Genomic DNA, 21,353 nt, shown 5'->3' on the forward strand with positions numbered 1-21,353 from the left:
GTCTATGACAGTGTTGGCTTGGTGGATTGGTGAATGTTAATAAAACACACGTATTTCTATGTGTTAGTAAAAATATGGACAGTAGACCTATTTTGTGAAGTTAAGGGCATAAATAAATGTAGATTCATCAGAGTAAGATTTAGATACTTCTTTAGAACACACTTTCCTTGCTTAATTTAACTGCTGGGAATGACCATTACTGCTAGTATTTCATGTGTATCTCTACATACATGCAAGACAGTGTTATGTGCTGTATGGAAGACTTTTGCCATTCTTCCTGGACACTTGTGCTCTTCTTATATTTCATGAATTCTAACTCCAGTGAGCCTCCACCTCCCACTATAGAAAGAGAAATCTTTCTCTGTTCCTCCATTTCACTGGAGTTCAGGGATTTGACCATTGTACTTGGGCTCTCCCCATCAGAAGGTAGTGATGAAACAAAACATGCCAAAGAAAATTCATTCTGCTTGTGTGTTAGTAGATATTGCCACCTCTGCATATCCCAGGGCTTTCAGTGCCCAGTGTGGTGCTGGCTTTGCTCTTCCTGCTTAATGGGGGTAGATGGAGTGACTTCACATTCAAGGGGCTGCATGATGGAGTGATTAAAAGTATTAGACCCTGTGGGTACCTGGGTGGCCCAGTCGGTTAAGCATCTGTCTTTGGCCAGGATCCTGGGATCAAGTCCCATGTCAGGCTCCCTGCCTGGTGGGGGATTCTGCTTCTCAGCCCATACCCTGGCTCATGTTCTCACTCACTTGCTCTCTCTCAAATAAAATCTTAAAAAAAAAAAAAAAAAGTGTTAGACTTTGGAACCAAATGACTACATGGGATTGAATCCCATATTGGCCACTTGGCAGCTTTGTTGATCTTGGGCCACCTAACTGCTCCTGGATCCAGTTTCATCCTCTGTAAATTGGGAATAAGAGTCACTACTACCTTGAATTATAAAGATTGACTCAGTTAATATTTGTAACATGCTTAGAATGGTGTCTGAATCCTAGTAAACTCTAGTAATGGGGTAAAAATTTCTCCAGAAAGTCAATTTCAAATGAATCAGTGAGAGAAAATAAGATGGAGTTGTGTTTACACCCGTGAGACTTGCCTATTTAATAAGATAATGCATTTTAAGTTGGCACATTAACTGGGAGAGAGTGGAACCTGGAAGATTGAGATGAGGACATCTGGTCTTATTTCAAATTCTTCTGAGCCTTTCTTCCTGGAAGAAATATCCTTTTTCTCTTGTCCGAGGAAGTTAGCCTTCCCTTACTTGAAGAATCCATAAAGAATTCTTAGGTCTTCTAGAGAAATGCAGATTGTTCTCAACTCACCTTCCCTATCTCTGAGTTTGTAAACCTGTAACAGAATTTAATATTAACTGGTTCCAAGGAGAGAGGTTCAAAAATGATCCGAGAGGAGCATCATAGATATCAAGCTGCAAGATTTTGAAAATTTGTATTGGCTAAAACATAAATAATATGTATGGAAATGAATCCTAACTTTGGTAGGCCAATGTGGAAAGAATACTAGGTTGGTCTAGTCTGAATGTATTGACATGCATGTACCAACTAGAAACTCTGGTGTCAGTGTATTAACTTCAGCAGCACATGTGGCCTTAAAAACCTGCTTGGCTCTTTGACTGAAAGGTAGATCCAACAGTTTCACCCATTAAATGAAAATGTGATGCCAGAACATCCTCCGTGGACTGTAGGGAAAGGCATGCAAAAGCTTTGGGGGATAGGAATTATTGTGTACACACTGCTCAGATACCCCTTAACTATGAATCCTTTGCCATGCACCAAGGCTTTGAAAATATGTCCATGTGGGGAAAACCGGATCCTTCAAGGGCTTTGTAGTGGCTGTTCTCTACCACGGTGGTTCTTCAGTAGTGGCTATTGGAGCTTGGGTAATTAATGACATTTTGGCTCTCACATGGGTCCAGTGAATCCATAAACCTACCTGTTGGTTAATTTCCCAGGTTCAGAAGCCAGATCTGGAATAGAAATATTCAGCAATTAGCAGAATACCATAGTGGCTTATTGACCTATGGGGTGAGAGCTAACATTGTAGGAAAGGATAAGTAGAAGTCCATAGAGCCCATGCCACAATAGTAAAGTAATTTCACATTTCTGAAAGGACCACAGACATGAGTGCCCTCATTGATAACTTGCAGCTGACCAAGCAATTATTCCATCATATTGCCATTCAATTCACCTATTGGGCCTAGCAGAGGACTAGTGAATTTTAAGAATGTGAGTAGATTATTATACACTTAATTAGATAATGATGCTCATTGAAGCTGCAGCTTCAGCTGTGGTTTCTTTACTTGGAAAAAACCAACACAACACTTATCTTTCCTGCTAGTGTGCTAATAGACAAACTATACATTATATTATAGCAGGGCTAATTGGTTTGGATTACCTGAGGGCAATAGGGTTGCCATTAATCACTGAAGGCAGAGGGGAAAGGACAGAGAATGGGTATAACCAAACATCCTGAGGTGTGCATTGAAGTCCTCCCATGCACAGTGGTAACTGGTGACGGCTGGCTGGCATAGCTTCATTCAGGCAGGACTCAGATCCCTCGGGGACGGTTTCGTGACCTCAGATGAAGGCAACAGCAAGTTGTGTTACTGGCTTAGGAACAAAAATGTGCAATGTACATTGTAAAAGAAAAATCATAAGTATCACCTATAGTTTTGGGACTCAGAGAAAAAAATGGACTGATGTATAAAATATATGTATTTAAGGATACATGCTTTCCTCTGGTGCCCTGTAATTGTATAGAGAGTTATGGAGATGGAAATTTTTGTAATCCACAGTTTATATCTTATTTGCTATGAGACTGTAAAGTAAAGGAGGAATAAACTTATCCCAGAGATCCTGACTTAGAGCTGAATTGCTTGAAAGTTTCTATACAAGGAGGAGGAATGTATGAGACAGTTGAGACACCACCTTCTCTGTCTTTTTTTCTTTACATCCTTTTTAAGTTAGGGTCATTGCAACTCAATGAGCAGGCCTCTCCTTGTGGAAAGCAGAAACTGATTTCTCCCACTTCACCATAGCCAGGTACAGATAGGTGTCCCAGGGGTGGCCAGTGGGGTGCACTCCTGCCGGTCTTTGAAGCTAGCTGTGTAGAAGAAGAGATCCGACAATATCCTTCCTGGTTTGGATGATAGGATATATACCCGGTTTCTCAGAGGTAGCAGTGACAGAGTCTCCAATGATCGCTTCCTGTGCCCAGCGAGCGATTCTGATGTGAGTGCAAGCATGGTGCTGCAGAGCAGTGGGAATGGCCGTGGGGCCCGGGCTGCTCTCCAGTCTGACGCGGGGCCCTGCCTCTGACTAGAGGGCCTCTGTGGTGGTTGTTCTGGTTTTCTTATAGTTCATGTAGTCACTTAAAAAATAAAACTATTTTTTTTCTTTTCTGCTTCAACTAGATGGAGTTGGCTTTTGTTTTTGTTTTTGCTTTTTTTTTTTTTTTGCCTTTTTTTTTTTTTTAACAACTAAGAATACAGTGATTTTTCGTGGATTGTCTTTGTTTTACAGGTAACTTAGATAACTTACTCCAATCACTATGCTTGTTGATAAGACTAAGTTGTGTGCTTGTATTTAGTTTTTTATAATTCATATTTATTTTCATTTCTAACTGATTATATAAATATTATATACAAAATCAGGATTTCTTTCCCTATGTTTTATTTGCATCTCTTTTTTTTTTCTTAGACAAAAGTACAACATAACTGTGAAGCTGAACACATTTGGGAGATAGCTGCCTTTGTATAGCAGGAGGCAATAGGGAAGTGTTAAAAATAACGTAAAGTCTAATGGAGTGACAAAACAAGGCCACAAATGTACTTACTCTAAGTCAGACGCTGACAACTTCATTCACAGTCAGTTGCTTTGGGTATAGACATGATTTCAAAATTTAGAATTCTGCTTTGTGGTGTCAGTTATGATAGTAGTCATTTAAAGAGGCATAATGATAGTCCTAAATATATCCTCAGAAGGGAAGATAACTTTAAATCAATAAAATTGTTTCTGTATTACTTCATTAATATTTATGTTCTCAGATCCAATATTGTGATGAATATTTCACATGGATAAATACAATGTGACCTATTGGGCAGAGAGATACATTTCTTTCTTTTTTTTTTTTAAGATTTTATTTTATTTATCTGACAGAGAGAGAGGTAGAATCACAAGCAGGCAGAGCAGCAGGCAGAGAGAGCGAGAAGCAGGCTCCCCACTGAGCAGAGAGCCAGATCTGAGGCTAGATCCCAGGACCCTTAGATCATGACCTGAGCCGAAGGCAGAGGCTTAACCCACTGAGCCACCAGGTGCCCTTGAGAGATACATTTCTGATGAGGGTTTAAGAGAATTAGAATGTTCTTTTTAAAAACCCAATATAGCAGAATTATTATTTACCCAAACAACCTTTTTTAGGTCAAGCAATCAAACTTTCAAGTTGTATGGAAAAAAAGACTATGTTTGTTATAAAAGACCTCTTTCTAACACATTCTAGCATTGTTGTTTGTCTGTCCTATATTGACAGTGTTTGAGAATAAAACTCTGAAGATAATTTATCTTATTTACCATTGAAATGCACTTTTAAAATTCATGAGATGACTCTGAAGACCAAGTATACTTCAGATCCATCATTCTTTTTGGCATCTTCTGTACATAAGGCACTAAGTCAACCACCACTGAGTGAATCAGGCAGCAGGCACATGACTCTCTGCCCCACATTGAGCCAAAACAGGCTGATACTTCTTCTAGTCGTACTCTAGCACGGAAGTGCACTCTCTCGGCCCAAGTCTGTAAAATGGGTTTAGCTTTTTATTTCTTTTCTTTTCTTTTTTTAAGATTTTATTTATTTATTTATTTATTTACCAGAGAGAAAGCATATGCAAGCACAAGCATGGGGAGAAGCGGGCAGGGGGAGAAGCAGGCTCCCTGCTTAGTAGAGAGCCCAATGCCAGACCCTATCCTAGGACCCTGGGATCGTGACCTGAACTGAAGGCAGATGCTTAACTGATGTCCAGGTGTCCCTTAGCTTTTATTTCTGACATACACTTGGTGGAAGAAATTTAGCAATGCACTAGGATCCATTCGAAGGCAGGCACCAGTCACATGTTCTGGTTTTTGTTTTGATAGAATATGCCCTGACCTGAACATGAGACGCTAACTGAAGCATCCTTGAGTCTCGTGAATCAGCACAGCCCTGGATATAATCCTTTATGGAAGCCAAATGAAAGGAATGGTTTTCTTCTCTTAGAACTTCAGTGATGATCCCCAGGTAGATCACTCCTAGGCTTGTATTTCTATCTTTGGTCTCTCTCATGAGGTTCTTATATACACTTCCAACAGACAGAGTAGAAGTCTCTTTGTTGAGTTGTGTCTTCCTTCTTCAGGAAGTGTAATAGTCGTTGGAGGGAGTGGAGGTTTGGGGTCTGCTGAGAGGGGTAGGTGGCAACAGGAGGAAAGGTTTACTGCTTTATCTTTCATAACTATTAACTTCATCTCTTCTGTAACACAATTCAGATACTTAGTGAGCACTTACATGTTAGAAGAGGATAAATGTTCTGGTGACAAATATGGACCGAAGGCATTCCCTTGTTAAAAACAAACCTGGGCATGAGAGAGGTCAGTTCCATGACTGTGGTTTGAAGGTCTTCAGTGCTCCACGGTGAGAGGGCATGTGACAGAGGATGGGAAGTTTCAAAAAGCTTTGAGAGACAGAGTGCTATTGCACCATGATAAATGATTGTTACCAAATGGAGGGAATGGGGCGCATCAGCTGTTTATTCTGTTCCCTCCCTTCCCATTCTCGTCAGGTGCTGTAGGATCCTATGTATTTGCATTGCTCACCACGGAAATGCTTTCTGGAATAGGATGGTGCTGCTGTGAAGGGAAGAGCACAGTGTCCTCACCACACAGTGTTCCTCTCGTAAGTAAAGCTCTTGGTTGATCTTAATGGGTCAGAGCTCTTAAAGCAGAAGGAGCTTCAACTCTTAAAGGCACAGGGAGGGGACCAATGATCAAATACCTTCAAGATTTTTCAGTTACTGTGGCCAAGATGAGTGTAAATGATGCCCTTTTTGAATAATAACAATTTAAGTCTGGCATCTCTTATTAAATGTATTTATTAACCATGAGAACATTTTATTACATGGCTACCGCATGCGATGCTATTTTCATCAGGTGCCCATGGTTAGGTGTTTGCAGATAGTTGTCTTCAGGAAACCACTGAAAGTTAATCCCCCAAAATCCAGTCTCCTTGGCTTCATAGCCAAATTTGCAGGAAATTTAAAGCATAATACACATTTTGGAATGGCAGTGCTGTATTTCAGAAGGTTAGAAAGCCAAGATGTTCATTGAAATAGCTTTGTTGTTAATATACTGTATATGGAAACTGTTAGGCATAATATATTCAGTAGCCAAAGAACTCTGTTTTCTCCCAATAATTTGAAACCAAAGAGTTAAGAACACAGAATGCACCTAGAGGCAAGAAAGAATGGTACTTTGTTGCTACTGAATTCACAAATCTATTAGGAAACTTCAGTTTAGTCCTGTTTATCAGGAGTGAAACTTTTCTGTTTCTACAGTAGAAAAATGACATCAATTTAGCTCTGTACTTTGCCAACCCCCGCCTGTCACATTTTTTGAATTATCACAGTTGTCCATCAATTGTGTCACGGTGGAGTAGAAGATTGGGCCGTGGGTTGTGTCCTGTTAAGGATATATACAGCTTTCCATAAAACATTCATAAGGATATTGCTCTCATTCTTTTCTGTAGGATAACTTTTTTGTTTGCTTTATTTTTGTTGTTCTTTAACTTTTAGAGCAACGTGAACAGTTTCCTAGTCACGAAGACCTTCATGAAGACCTTTTAGAACGTTCTTACTTTCAGAGACTTCACAATCTTGGAATGAGGCCCTGTTCCTCCCACAGTTCAGCCTGTATTCCTTAAACCGAGCTAATTCTCTGAGGTCACAGGACTCTATTGATGGTTTTGCATGTCCAAATAGTTATTGTGAATTCTGCCCAGAGTAATGGATCAAAATAGGCAGTTAATTCAAGGTTTGAAAAATTAATGTAATCTGCAATTTTAATGGTGCAAGGAAATTTAAAGGTCTCTTAGTTCAACACATTTATTTTGCAGATGAGAAAACAAATGTCCAGGAAGGCTTTACATTTTGCCAGGGGTCATGTAGGCTGTTAATGGCAGAGCTGGTGTCAGAGAAAAGATTTTTACCTCGTAATTCAAAGCTCTTTCTTTTAAATTATGAAATGTTAAGCCACAGTGAAAAGCCCAGAGAATAACCTGACCCACACTTATGTATCCACCCAGTTTTGTCAAATCTTACCCTTTTTGTTAGACTTCCTTTATTTTTTTTGAAGAAACAGCCAGATTCAATAAAGCCCCTTGTATAATTTATACTATAATATTTCTCATACTGACTTCTAAATTTGCTATTGTTATGAGAAGATGCATAGATACTACTTCTCTTTATAGTATATGGTTGTTTGACATGGGTTAGAACAGTATCTAAGTAGTATCTTACTTTTTATATTCTTCTGAAGCTTTTTATTGCCTACCATTGTTTTTGAGATTTTCTTTTTTATAGTTATTAATTTTTAAATTTTTTTTATAAACATATAATGTATTTTTATTCCCAGGGGTACAGGTCTGTGAATCGCCAGGTTTACACATTTCACATCACTGTTTTTGAGATTTTCTTAATGCTGAAGTACATAGCTATGGTTTATTCATATGGTAAAATATATTGCAATGTTCTCCTTTTGAGGTATATTTAGATTTTAGAAAAAGGACTATCATAAGCCATGCTTTAGTAATAAATGTTTTTGGTATGTGTCTTCTCATGCACAAATGCATAGATTTGTTGATTCTATATTTAGAAGTTGTAATGTTTCAACATTACGCAGTATTGTCAAATGACTCTCCACAGCGCTGTACAGCGGTGTTACATAATTCTAACAGCAGTGTTACGTAATGCTAATCTGATGGCTAGATCATGGTTCTTCATGGGTTTCTTTCATCTGTATTTCCCATATTAACTGTAAAGTTGATTATCTCTCTCCCTCTCTCTCTCTCTCTCTCTCTACATATAGGTAGGTAGATATAGATATAGATAGATATTTATCCATTGACTATTGCTGAAACAATATAGGGCAACCAACCAAGCCAGAACTCAGAGGCAGTCATTTATTTCTGTGGGTCTGCAGGCCACCTGGTACGGCTCTGCTTCAGGACTAGGTCTGTGGCTCCACATTTGTTCCATGTGTCTCTTATCCTCCTTGGGCCAGTGAGCCAGCTAGTGATTCTCTTCTTGCACCAAAGTCAGGAGCACTGGAGTGCAAAATCCATTAGTCAAAGCATTTCAGGTTTTTCTTGGGACACTCTGCTTATGTCCCTTTCACCAAAGCAAAGCCCTTAGCTGAATCTGACATCCAAAACGAGTGGGGAATACTCCTCCCTTGTGAGACTATGGCATAGGCACATAACTACTGCAGGGGAGGGAAGAATTGTCACCAACACATTTATTGGTCATTTGGTTTGATCTTCTGTGAATTGCTGGTTCATAATCTTTGCTCATTTTGTCTGGGGTTGCTTATTACATTTTTACTTATTGCTTTGTAGTTATTCTTTTTTTTTTTAATATAATTTTTTATTTTTTATAAACATATATTTTTATCCCCAGGGGTACAGGTCTGTGAATCACCAGGTTTACACACTTCACAGCACTCACCAAAGCACATACCCTCCCCAATGTCCATAATCCCACCCTCTTCTCCCAAACCCCCTCCCCGCAGCAACCCTCAGTTTGTTTTGTGAGATTAAGAGTCACTTATGGTTTGTCTCCCTCCCAATCCCATCTTGTTTCATTTATTCTTCTCCTACCCACTTAAGCCCCCATGTTGCATCACCACTTCCTCATATCAGGGAGATCATATGATAGTTGTCTTTCTCCGCTTGACTTATTTCGCTAAGCATGATACGCTCTAGCTCCATCCATGTTGTCGCAAATGGCAAGATTTCATTTCTTTTGATGGCTGCATAGTATTCCATTGTGTATATATACCACAACTTCTTGATCCATTCATCTGTTGATGGACATCTAGGTTCTTTCCATAGTTTGGCTATTGTGGACATTGCTGCTATAAACATTCGGGTGCACGTGCCCCTTTGGATCACTACGTTTGTATCTTTAGGGTAAATACCCAGTAGTGCAATTGCTGGGTCATAGGGCAGTTCTATTTTCAACATTTTGAGGAACCTCCATGCTGTTTTCCAGAGAGGTTGCACCAGCTTGCATTCCCACCAACAGTGTACAAGGGTTCTTCTTTCTCCATATCTTCACCAACACCTGTCATTTCTTGTGTTGTTGATTTTAGCCACTCTGACAGGTATGAGATGATGTCTCATTATAGTTTTGATGTGCATTTCCATGATGATCAGTGATGATGAACATATTTTCATGTGTTTGTTGGTCATTGTATGTGTTCTTTGGAGAAATGTTCATTCATGTCTTCTACCCATTTTTTATTTGGATTATTTGTTTTTAGAGTGTTGAGTTTCATAAGTTCTTGATGTATTTTGGATACCAACCCCTTATCAGATATGTCATTTGTGACTATCTTCTCCCATTCAGTAGGTTGCCTTTTAGTTTTGTTGGTTGTTTCCTTCATTGTGCAGAAGCTTTTTATTTTGATGAAGTCCCAGTTAGTTTGTTTGTTTATTTATTTTTAGTCACTAAAGAAGCTCAAAAGCAAATTTGAACTCTTATTTTATTATTTGCATGGGGTATCCACATTACCCACAGCCTATGTTTATGGGTTCATTGGTTTTATTTCAGAAACTAAAGTAACAGTACCCCAGGTTGAGGAAGGAGGGAAGACTAAGGATTTAAACAATAAAGCATGGCTTTCATAGAAAAAGTATATAGATTTTAGTGTAAATGATAAGGAATTCAAAATTTTATTGAAATAAATCTTAGAGATTTTGTCTCATTCAGTATAAAACTGGTAACCATAATAAATTCCACCCACAAATGGAAAAGTGAGTACAAAAAAAATGAGGAAATAAAATTCAATGAACCTGTTAAAACAGAGGGTTTTTTTCTGACATCATAAAATTTCAATATTTTTTCAGAATTAAATTGCTTTGTCCCTTAAAGAGAAAACTCAATTTCAGACATTACAAATGAGACTCTTTTCTCCTCTCTACATTCTGCTACAGCTGTTTGTAGGTCATTCAGTAACATTTGCTCCTGCTGTTTGCAGTTCTCTCCACTTGCTCATCAGTTTTCAACTGATGTAAGAGCAGGAAAATGTCTATAGATATTATAATTATTATAAATGTGTATAATCTTGAAAGATGAAATACAACCTATGCCTAGAATTCTCTAGTTTTGGGGGGACAAATGGGCACATAATAATGAAACATGGCCTAGATATTCCCCACATCAAAGGTTATGCAAGAGATTGTTGAATAGAATTAGAATTTCTGGCATTACAATTAGCTCAGGGTGAGGGGTGCAATAGAGTCTCTTCAAAATACTGTTGAGCACTTCTCTTTAACAAAGTCATTCAGGTACTAAAAGGTTGAACATTTAAATTTGGTTTACAGTAATATTGGTGATTCTCTGTTCTTCAGCAGTCCTATTTCTGCACTGATATCATTGGGAGTTGATGAGTTAACATGTGGAAACTGAATTCACATATTTGGAGTCAGCTGTCCACATTAAGTTCTGCTTCTTCCCTTCATGGCCATTCTCCTCTCCGTCTCCCAGTGTCCTCCATGTTATTCCTTATGCTCCACAAGTAAGTGAAACCATATGATAATTGACTACCAGTAGTTTTTTTTTTTTTAAGATTTTATTTATTTATTTTACAGAGAGAGATCACAAGTAGACAGAGAGGCAGGCAGAGAGAGAGAGAGGGAAGCAGGCTCCCTGCTGAGCAGAGAGCCCGATGTGGGACTCGATCCCAGGACCCTGAGATCATGACCTGAGCCTAAGGCAGAGGTTTAACCCACGGAGCCACCCAGGCACCCAGTTTATTTTTGCTTCTGTTTCGTTTGCCTTAGGAGACAAACCTGGAAAGAAGTTGCTATGGCAATGTGGAAGAGGTTACTACCTGTGTTTGCCTCTAGCATTTTTATGCTTTTGGGTCTCACGTTTAGGTTTTTAGACCATTTTGAATTTATTTTGGTGAATGGTATAAGAAAGTGGTTTGGTTTCTTTTGTTGACATGTTGCTGTCCAGTTTTCCCAGCACCATTTTTTGAAAAGATGGTCTTTTCCCATTGAATATTCTTTCAAATATTTGTTGAAAGATTAATAAATGTTAATCTAAAATTCTATATAAAATGTCAAACTAAAATATTAAGGAATACGGACAAAACAAAAAAGAAGCTTGTATCAGTTGCATACTCTTACTAATGGCAAAACTAAAGAAGAAAATGGAAATAAAATCTCTAAAGGAAGGATTAAAATGCAAGAAAGAATATTAACATAAATCGATATCTATGTAAGTAAAATAAGCACTGATTGAGTAAATTAGCAATAACAATAATGACTAATGATTGAAATGTCAAAACAGGGTAGAACAAAATATTGAACAATAATAATACTGCAGACAAGGAAACGATCTAAATTAAAGCTCCAAGGCCCTCAAATGCTTTTGATTGAGAGTAAAGATGTTGATAAAATTTAGACTCTAAGCAATTTTACATGAGGAATTTTAAGAATATTTACTAAAAGAAAACATTGAATCTATAACATTAACCAGTAGAGAGGGATGGGATAAAGACTTGATCAATCTAGAAGAAATTTGGAAATGAAAATAAACAAAAAGGCAAATCATGATAAAGCGGAATCAAACAAAAACATAGAAAAATCCCAAAATAGAAGATCAAGGAGTTTTTTCGTTTTTGTTTTTGGAGAATGAGAAAGGATAAACCAAGTACGCAATTACTAGCAAAGGTTAATGTAATTATATTAAGGTCTGAAAAAATTAAAACAAAAACTAAGATTTAATAAGACAATGACAACAAAAAGACAACTGAGAACAACATAAAGCCAAGAAATAACGTAACAAAATGTTAGATCTTCGGAAGAATAAATAATGATCCAAACTGGGAAAGTTAAGACTAAAGAAGATTCTAATAAACATTATTAGAAATGAAAAAGGTAAAAAGTCAAATACAGCTACGAATGGAAAATAACAAAAGAATACAATGGAAAACTTTATGCAAATACATTTGAAAACTTAGACAAAATGATCTTCTTTTGAGCGAAATCTGCCTGAACAAAACTGACCCTAAAAGAAGTGAATCAGATTAGATCTATAATCATTAAATAAATTAAATGAAGAGTTGAATATATATCTTGCCAAAGCAAATAGCGATTTAGAAAGTTTTATAGGTTATGAACTAATATAGGCTATACTTATATAGGAATTGATAATTCCTCTCTTCTGCAAAAAACAAGGAATAGCAAGATTGAGGTGACTCACCAAATCATTTTACAAGGCTAGAACCTTAATTCTAAAACAGAGAAAAATAGTAAAAGAAAAGAATATCATCAGTTAATCTTGTTTATTTATCTTTTATCTCTTTAATATTTGCCATGTTAATTTCTTCATTGGGGTGTTGGTTAAACAGATAAAAAATAATGAAACTTAAATATGTGTATGGTGTTAATTTGTGATATTCTTTAAAAGGAGAGAAGTGTTAAGTAGGAAGAATTTAAAATTATTGTATATGTCAATTCTAAAGTTTATTTTAGATTTTAACTATACTCTTCACTCCCTTAAGAAGTAGAGAGTTGATAGGCAATCAGTACCTTTTTATGTGAATATTGTGTGATTTCAGTAGGGCTCATAAATAATGTCGTCTAAGAGTTTGCCTGCAGCAGATGCTGTCAGAACCCTGATGTGTCCTGCGTACTTCCCCTATGCATGCTGACCTTTTGGCTTCTCATGTAAGCATGAACAACTCTGGCCTGAAGGGTTCTCAGACCTTTGGTACGAGCTCAGCCCATAGGCAGGGAAGACCAGAAGTTCTGGGGCAGTCAAAATCCTCCAGAAGAGGTCTTCAACCAATGACTATTGGGAACTGGTGGATAAATAACCCTAGCTCCACAGTTGGCATAACTGAGGTATGACATATATAGCTTTCTAGAGTTCACTACCAGGATTCAACCCAATTTCCCAGGTGGAAAACCCACTTGGTAATTTACTTTTCACTGGTTCCCTTCCCTTCCCCAACCCACTCTAATCCTCCACTGCTGTATTCTGGAATCATCTCTCAAATAAACTGGTTTGTAATAAACTTGTCTTGGGATCTTCTGGGGAAATTCAGCCAAAGACATTGTACCATTTGCCCATAGTAATTACCCTGTGAGGGGAAATAATGTCCTGTAGCCAAATTTGAGAAATTTTATTATTTGCTTCCTTCTTGCAGCTTATGGATTTAAGAAATTGAATGGTAAAAAATAATGTATCACTTTTTAAAAAATCCAGCATTATAAAAATTGAACACCCCTAATAGTATTTTCTTCTAACACTTAAAATTTCTTTGAATTAGTGTTGTGCAATATCACTTTGGGAAATAGAAGGATGAAATAGAAGTAGAAACTAGAAAATTATTCATTCTATTTGTCATTTATTGAATACCTACTTTAAGCCAGGTAGTAAGAATAAAAAGATAAATAAGACAATGTCTTTGCCCTTAAAATCCTGCCATCTAGTAAAATTTAACCCATATATTATTTTCCTAACAGATCTTGAAAACTTTTCATTTCAGGCAGTATTTGTGAGAAAATTAAAAAGCTTATGTATTTGGCTTGTTAGCATAATTTTGTCTTATTTTTAATGTGCATGCTGATCTGTCATAATTTACCGGATGGAAAGAACAATACACCTGGCCATGTATCTGAATACTTTGTCTTTTCCTAGAACAAATCCTAACCCCAAAATTCTTTGTAATGAAGAATAAGTTGCTTCATTACAAAGATGGGCTAATATATATTCTGTGTTTCTCAAAGGCAATTCTTCAAGAGCAGTCTTTCAGAGAAAGCATAAAATTAGGAGAGTTTTAATAGCAAGTAATGAGATTAGAAATTACGCTTTTTAATATCCCTCAAATAATGAGAGTCCATTCAATAGTTTTTATATTTGTACTAACAGAAAAAAAAATCTACTGTAGGTCAATAACATGATATGTATGACTTTCATGGAAAACCTGAGGGACTATAAAATCTGTATGAATGTTGGCATTTCATGCCAAACAATTTAAAGTTGATATATATATATATATATATAAAGTATAGTTTTTCATTTTTGTTTTGTTTTTTTTAGAGAGAACACCAGTGGGGAGGGGCAGAGGGAGAAGAAGGAGAGAGAATCCTAAGTAGGCTCTACTCCCAGTGCAGAGCCCAATGTGGGGCTTGATCTCACCACACTGAGATCATGACCTGAGCTGAAATGAATATGCTTAACCAACTGAGCCACCTGGGCAACCCTAGAGTTAATATTTAAAAGCTACATAAGCAGTAATTTGTACTGTTTGAATTTACTAAGTTGACTTTCTACCTCAAGTAACCACATAAAAGCTTGTTTCTTTCTGGTTATGGCTGAAAGGAACACGGGAATAATAGACCCTAATGCTATGACTGTGGTCAGATGGAGAGCCTTCCATGATTATAATAACCTTTCAGTAGAGAGAAAGGACACTGTAATAAAGGGAAATGTTGGGAGCAAAAGAAAAAAATTAAATATGTTGGATATCTTAGTCTCCTTTCCTTGCTGCTTCACTCCTTAAATTCAAATCCCAAACTGAAATCACCCTCCTCTCAGTGAAACCACACATAACTGTTACAAATGTCATTATGGTCTCTCTTTCTCACAGAGTGCTTTGTTTTATACAAAATTTATTCCTATCCAGGATTTGTTAGATGTATATGCGATGTAACAGCCTAGCTACAGTGCTATCTCCTTGAGGGAAGAGAGAACCTGTTTTATTTCTTCTTTCTCTCAAACTACTTGGTACTATTTGGGTACTTTCCAAGTCCTTGAATAATTACTTAGTGGCTTGTTGACAAAATAACTGACTTTATTACTGGTGACCAGAGTTATATATTTCAGTACTAATATAGTGATAGGAAGAAGTGGAGATGGGGAAAAGAGAAATGGGTGAGGAGAGAAGGGAGAAATAGAGAAAAGGAATGAATGAATATAGATATATTCTGGGAAGTACTTTCTTCTGTTTGTGAAATGAGACTTTCAAGATTGAGTCTCTTCCCTACACAAATATGGTCAACATTTGCCGGACATCTCACAGTTCCTTTTCTTTCTTTCCAGTCTTCTTTAGTTCCCACACCCACGAACATATCCTGAAATGGGTCAATACCAACCTTTCTCTGTTTCAACAATCTTTAACTCCAGGATAACACTGTAGTCAGCTTCTGTCTTTCCAATGCGCTCATACCTATGTTCCTATCTCACCTACTTTGACTTCCAGCTGTTTTCTAGTCCTTTCATCCTTTGATCTCCTTCTAATCAATCTCCTGCCCTTACCAACCCAGTCAGATCTAAGCTCATAGTTTAATACCTTATCCACCACCCACCTGCACCCTCAAAAAAACTTTGTCTTATCTTCCTCTTTTTCCATCATCTGACCTAATAGAACTAAACCTGGATCTAACCCATTATTTACCTTCTCAATTCCCGAATGTAGGAAGATGAACCAGCTGCTGGAGAAAATCATGCAGCTTTTTCAGATTGAAGCTGCAAAAATGTTGCAGTCTTCAAACCTGACTTCTTTTGTTTCTTCTGCTTGTTTTCATTTTTTACCTTGATTTAATTAAATATTTTTATTTGAATATAGCTGATACACAATGTTCTATTAAAATCAGGTGTTCTCTCTGTGTTATGCTGTCCTGACCTCAAAGATAGATACCAGCTGTTACCACAGGACACTGTTACAGTATCATTGACTGTAGTTCCGAAGGATCTTCTTAGCACTAGTCTAACTCCCTCTAAAAGCATGCCTCGCCTCACAAGGATGTTCAGGGCCCAGCACAACCAGAGTGTGTGCTACAGACATGTTTGATAATAGATGAAAATCTTCCACATTGAAGGGATAATGATTTCTCTAAATATCTCACCATTTTGCTCTTCTGCTTTAAAAAAAAAAAACAAAAATAATGGCTCTAAATAAAATTTGAATCCCTTAGCATACCATACAAGACCCCCTCTGTACTTGCTTCTTCCATCTCTTTTCCTTTGACTATCCAGCCCTCAACCATGCTTGTGGAAAACCAAGCACCCCAGGTTCCTCCCCTCTGTCCCATTTCACAGGTGAGGGACTGGTGGGGTTTTGTCATGTAGTAGATTCCTTTTTGAAGTCTGGCTAAATGACTGTGAATTAGTCCCCTAGCATCTCTGGACTTTGAGATTTGGTTCCTAAATGGCAATACCGTTTGATTAGGACAAGTGTATATATAGTGATGAAAACACACTGTATATATCTTCTGTCCCTTCAGGTCTTTCTCAATTTAAGTGATATTTTCATGTTTAGCAGATGATGATGTGTTCCAGTAATCATCACCACAATTTCGTGTATTTTTACCACTGCTCAGAATATCCTTTCCTGGTTGGCTTTTACTCTCCCTTCAAGATTTAATTTGTTTGTGAAGTACAGAGAGTCTTCTTTGAATGCCAGACCAGGCCAAATGTCTCTTCTACATTTCTTCAAGGCACTCAGACAACCCATTCACAGTCTTTTCCACATTATATTAAAATTATCCAAGATGTATGTCTGCCTCTCTCACTTGCTTGTAAGTTTCTGTGCCTAATTTGTCTGCCACACACAGCACATCTGACACAGAGTGTATACGCAAGACGTTGGCTGGACTGACGTGCAAAACTAGAGAGTGAACAAACAGTGACCCATTTTATTAAAATATTTAAGGATATGACACTACCACATGTGGGGGGGGGGGAAGGAAGGTGGAAACAGAGCTATATATAGGTTGTACTACTCAAATAATCACTGATAAATTGTTTTAAAAGATTTAGGTTTAATACGGTGTGATGACAGGGAGATGGGAAGCTTATCTTAAAGCAGTCTTTACTTTATCCCAAGTTGACTTTTAAACATCAGAAGAAAGTCCACTAGCTATTGTCTGGTTACCAAAGAGGTAAGGAGAGCCAGGAAAGTGAAGCAGCTTCCATTTTGTTTTTAAAATCATTTTGGGGGCATTGAGGCTAAGTAGAACTGAAACAATATTTTTTCGGTTAATTGCGGTATTTCAGGATTTGAAATTCTTTTTTTTTGGTCATACTCTTGCTGAGGACCTTCTCGTTGTATATATTTCTGATCTCCACTTCCAAACAGAAAGACTGATGTTGGAGAAAAGCCATGGACTGTCTTTTGTTTATGTGGGACTCTGTGGTGTGATTTTATTTTTATTTGCTAATAATTAATCGGAGTCACAGTGGAAAAGTGTAGTTCTTCTATTTTTAATGCAGGCCCTTCTGTGACCTACGCTGTCTCTGTTATGTGCCATTTCTAGAACTGCCTGTGCATGGAGCTTAATGATTGCTGAGTTCTAATAGAATGTGCCTGGTTTATTAAGTTAGAGGATTATTTCTGCTTCATCTTCAAAAGAGCAACTGGGCTGTTTACTTTTTGGTTTCCTAGTTGATAACCAATTATATTAACTGGAATAGTATTTAACCTCTCTTTTTTTAGTACATGGGAGACCTAATAATGAAGGAGGACCCCATCCTTGGGGGACCCCATCTATGTTTCCATTACGGTATTATGCACAATGACACACCATGGTTGTGTTATTTGTCAACTTTACTGAGAACTTCCTTCCTGTTTCTTCTATGTATTCTTGCCAAAAGTCAAAACTATGATTCACTCAAAGTGGAAATTTATACATCTCATTGACAGTAAAAGTTAATCCAAGCATAGAGCTCACAAGTACCAAAATGGTTTTCCTTAGCCGAGTATTTTTAGTTAGTAGCCAAACATTTAAGATGATAGAATTGATAAATGTTTATAGCTTATGGCCTGTTCACCCTTGAGAAGGACCCAACCCCAACTTTTTCCATAACATGACCTAAATCAAAAGACCCATGGATGTTCTGTTTTGGAAGTTAAGAAGAATACCGATGTTTTTGATCACATAAACAATCCCACTTCCAGAATTAAGCTGCAGGGGACCCAGCAAATAGAAATAGGAACTTCTGTCAAGAAACATCTTTGAATGTACTTTGGGTTAGCCTTTGTCCAGTATTTGATAAAGTTTCTAGAATTCTCACTATGAAATGGATGATTTGGTTCTGGAAAACTGTCCAAGCCTTTGTGACTACAGCAGAAATAGAAATGCCTTAATGATGTCCCCATGTAGGACATTTTATTGTGAGCAACAATAGTGTGCCCCATGAGTCACTTCCAAAATTGCATGCCTATGTAGGCATGATGATTTGTCTTAGATATTTACCCAACTGAGTTTGAGAAATTTCTTTTTAAGGCAATAATTTCAAATATCTGCTCCAGAGGTAGCTATTTATTTCCAAAGCTTCCAAGAGTTACATGTTTAGATTCAAAAAAATCTAAAATTCACTTGGGAAAAATAAAATAAAAAAGATAAACTGAAGTGCCATAAGGTTATTTTATAACTTACTTGATCTCATTTTGTCAGGAGAGCTTGAAAACAAAATGTGCTTCAAAAAGTCCTAAAATTTTAATTGAGATTTAATAGGAGGAATAAGTTGTGTGTGTGTGGGGGGGGAGGTTGCTTTTGTTTTTGTTTTGCAAAATTTAAAATAACTTATAAGAGGCACCTGGGTGGCTCAGTCAATTGAGTGGTCTACTCTTGGTTTCAGCTCAGATCATGATCTCAAGGTCCTGAGATGGAGCCCTTAATGGTGCTTCTGCTCAGCGGGACATCTGCTTGAGGTCCTTTCCTTCTGCCCCTCCTACCACTTGTGCACACATGTGCTATCTCTCTCTCTCAATCAAAATAAATAAATAAAATCTTAAAAAAATAAATTTCTTTGAGCAGAAAATGTCTTTCTTCCTATCACCCTATTGCTTATTATAAAATTCAATTTAGGTGTCAGTCAGTCAGTTTTGAAGTGATTTAGAAATAGGTTTTACTTTTTGATGAGAAAGCAGCAAGGCTAGCTGAGAGGATTTGAAACCAGGGATCTATTATGGCAACCATTCTTGGAAAATAGAATCTGTTATAGCCTCCTCCACCCTCACCCCAAATCAGATGCCTTAACTAAAAATTGACTTCTTTTAATGATCTATAGTTAACTAAACCAAATGCTGAAATGTGTCAGTAACATTAATAAACATAATTTGACATGTTCTGTTCTTCTGTTCATCAATTGTAGCATCTCACTTTGGAAATCAATATTTTGTGATAGAATACTTGGTGGTGTAAAATAATAAATATATCTTTATTTTTTTCTAAAATTTTTCTTTTGTGAATGTTTTTAATAATAACCATGTTTTACTGTTTTCATTAGAAAAGAAGCTTTTTTTAAAGTTTTCTTAATGTGTGTATTTAAGCTGATAAAATTTGGAGACACCGATGTAATTAGATTCTCTCACCCCACTGGGTATATATTAGAGAGTTTATTGGTAGTGTGATTAATTTCTGTCTCTTTCTTAAATCCTGCTCTTTCTTAAATTGGTACATAAAAGTAGACCTTGGGGGTTTTGTTTGTTTGTTTAATTTCTGTACCCAAAGTAAGGCTCGAACTCATGACCCTGAAATCAAGAGTCACATGCTCTACCAACTGAACCAGCCAGGTGCCCCCAAAAGTAGACTTTTTTTAACTTTAGTTTGTATCTAGCAAGAGGATTCACTCTACCTTCCATGGCACGTCGGGAATATACAAGTTTGTTTTATGTTGCATGATGACCTTGATTTGTTTGAACCAAAATAACTGGTAACAAAAAGCAGAATGAGCAAATACTTCTCAGGAAAACTATATAAATAATAGGTCAACTGTTGGAAGGGACTTATTTTAATGGTTTCCTCACAGCCTCCAGGACATGTGATGTCAATACACAGCCATCCCCACACCCTGATCCTCTTTAACTAACCTGTGTCATTAGAGCTAATGTTTCCAATAAAATATCTTTGGTCATCAAATGTTGCTATCCCCATTCTGCTCTCTTTATTATGGTAAGAAAATGTGTAGTTCGTTATATAAATTAACTAGAACAAACTATTTGAACTACGTGAACTACGTGACAGCTTTCTTTTTCCTTGTTAGGATATATCATTCAGAATTGTGAATGACTCAGCCTCATTAATACCTATATCCCGCCCCACCCCCCAGATATCCCCAAAGTATTTCTGGCAGTTTCAAATCGGTGACAGACTTAGCATCTTTAGATAGAGTAAAATGACAAAGGTGATTTTTGCTGAATAATAATAGCAACATTCTATTTATTTAAGATCTCTATGTAGTAATTTTCACTATCTAGAAAAGACTTAAAACAAAGCAAAAAATCCTTATATGCCAAAGTAGGTGCCACAAAGCTCTGATATCAGAAAAAGGTCACATACCCCAAGCTCATGTGGTTATTCACAGGTGAGTTCCTCAATCTCAAAAACTAGTTCTCATAATTCATACAGAACTCCAAACAATTTGGGTGTAGGGCTCTTTCACATAGCACAAATGAGAGGCTATGAAATGTATGTTGGGTGGCAAAAGCATGTATGTATAAAAACAAGAGTTCTGATGGCCACAAGATGAGGTATGTAATAGCTTGACAGTGAGTAGGACACAGAAACACTTGAAAAAGTCAGACTCAAGGCTGCAAAAACATCCAACGTGTTCACTTTTCCAGCCCCTTGGGGTATTACTAGATTAGAGTGTGATACAGATTTTATGTTTAAAAAGCAAGGTTTTCCTCGAATAGCCAAAGGAATATTGGAAAAGAAAGCCAAAGTTGGTGGTATCACAATTCCAGACTTCATGCTCTATTACAAAGCTGTCATCATCAAGACAGCATGGCACTGGCACAAAAACAGACACATAGATCAATGGAATAGAATAGAGAGCCCAGAAATAGACCCTCAACTCTATGGTCAACTAATCTTCGACAAAGCAGGAAAGAATGTCCAATGGAAAAAAGACAGCCACATGCAGAAAAATGAAATTGGACCATTTCCTTACACCGTACACGAAAGTAGACTCAAAATGGATGAAGGACCTCAATGTGAGAAAGGAATCCATCAAAATCCTTGAGGAGAACACAGGCAGCAACCTCTTCGACCTCAGCCATAGC

At 37.2% G+C, this 21,353-nt stretch overlaps 1 long non-coding RNA gene across 3 annotated transcripts in view; it reads right to left on the reverse strand.

Moving 5' to 3' along the window:
• Positions 1 to 1,097: 1,097 nt before the first annotated feature.
• The window catches only part of LOC132015068 (uncharacterized), a 49,266-nt gene continuing 29,010 nt past the window's right edge, over positions 1,098 to 21,353 (reverse strand). The window contains exons 4-6 of one of the 3 annotated variants that reach the window (XR_009403535.1): positions 2,419 to 2,633; positions 1,957 to 1,990; positions 1,098 to 1,353 (exon numbers count right to left, since the gene is read on the reverse strand). This is a non-coding gene — a long non-coding RNA (uncharacterized LOC132015068). Of the gene's footprint in view, positions 1,991 to 2,418; positions 2,634 to 21,353 lie in introns of all 3 variants that reach the window. The other 2 variants (XR_009403536.1, XR_009403534.1) reach the window with 2 other exon arrangements.

The sequence above is a fragment of the Mustela nigripes genome, chromosome 4, assembly GCF_022355385.1.
Source record: "Mustela nigripes isolate SB6536 chromosome 4, MUSNIG.SB6536, whole genome shotgun sequence".
Taxonomy (NCBI): Eukaryota; Metazoa; Chordata; class Mammalia; order Carnivora; family Mustelidae; genus Mustela; species Mustela nigripes.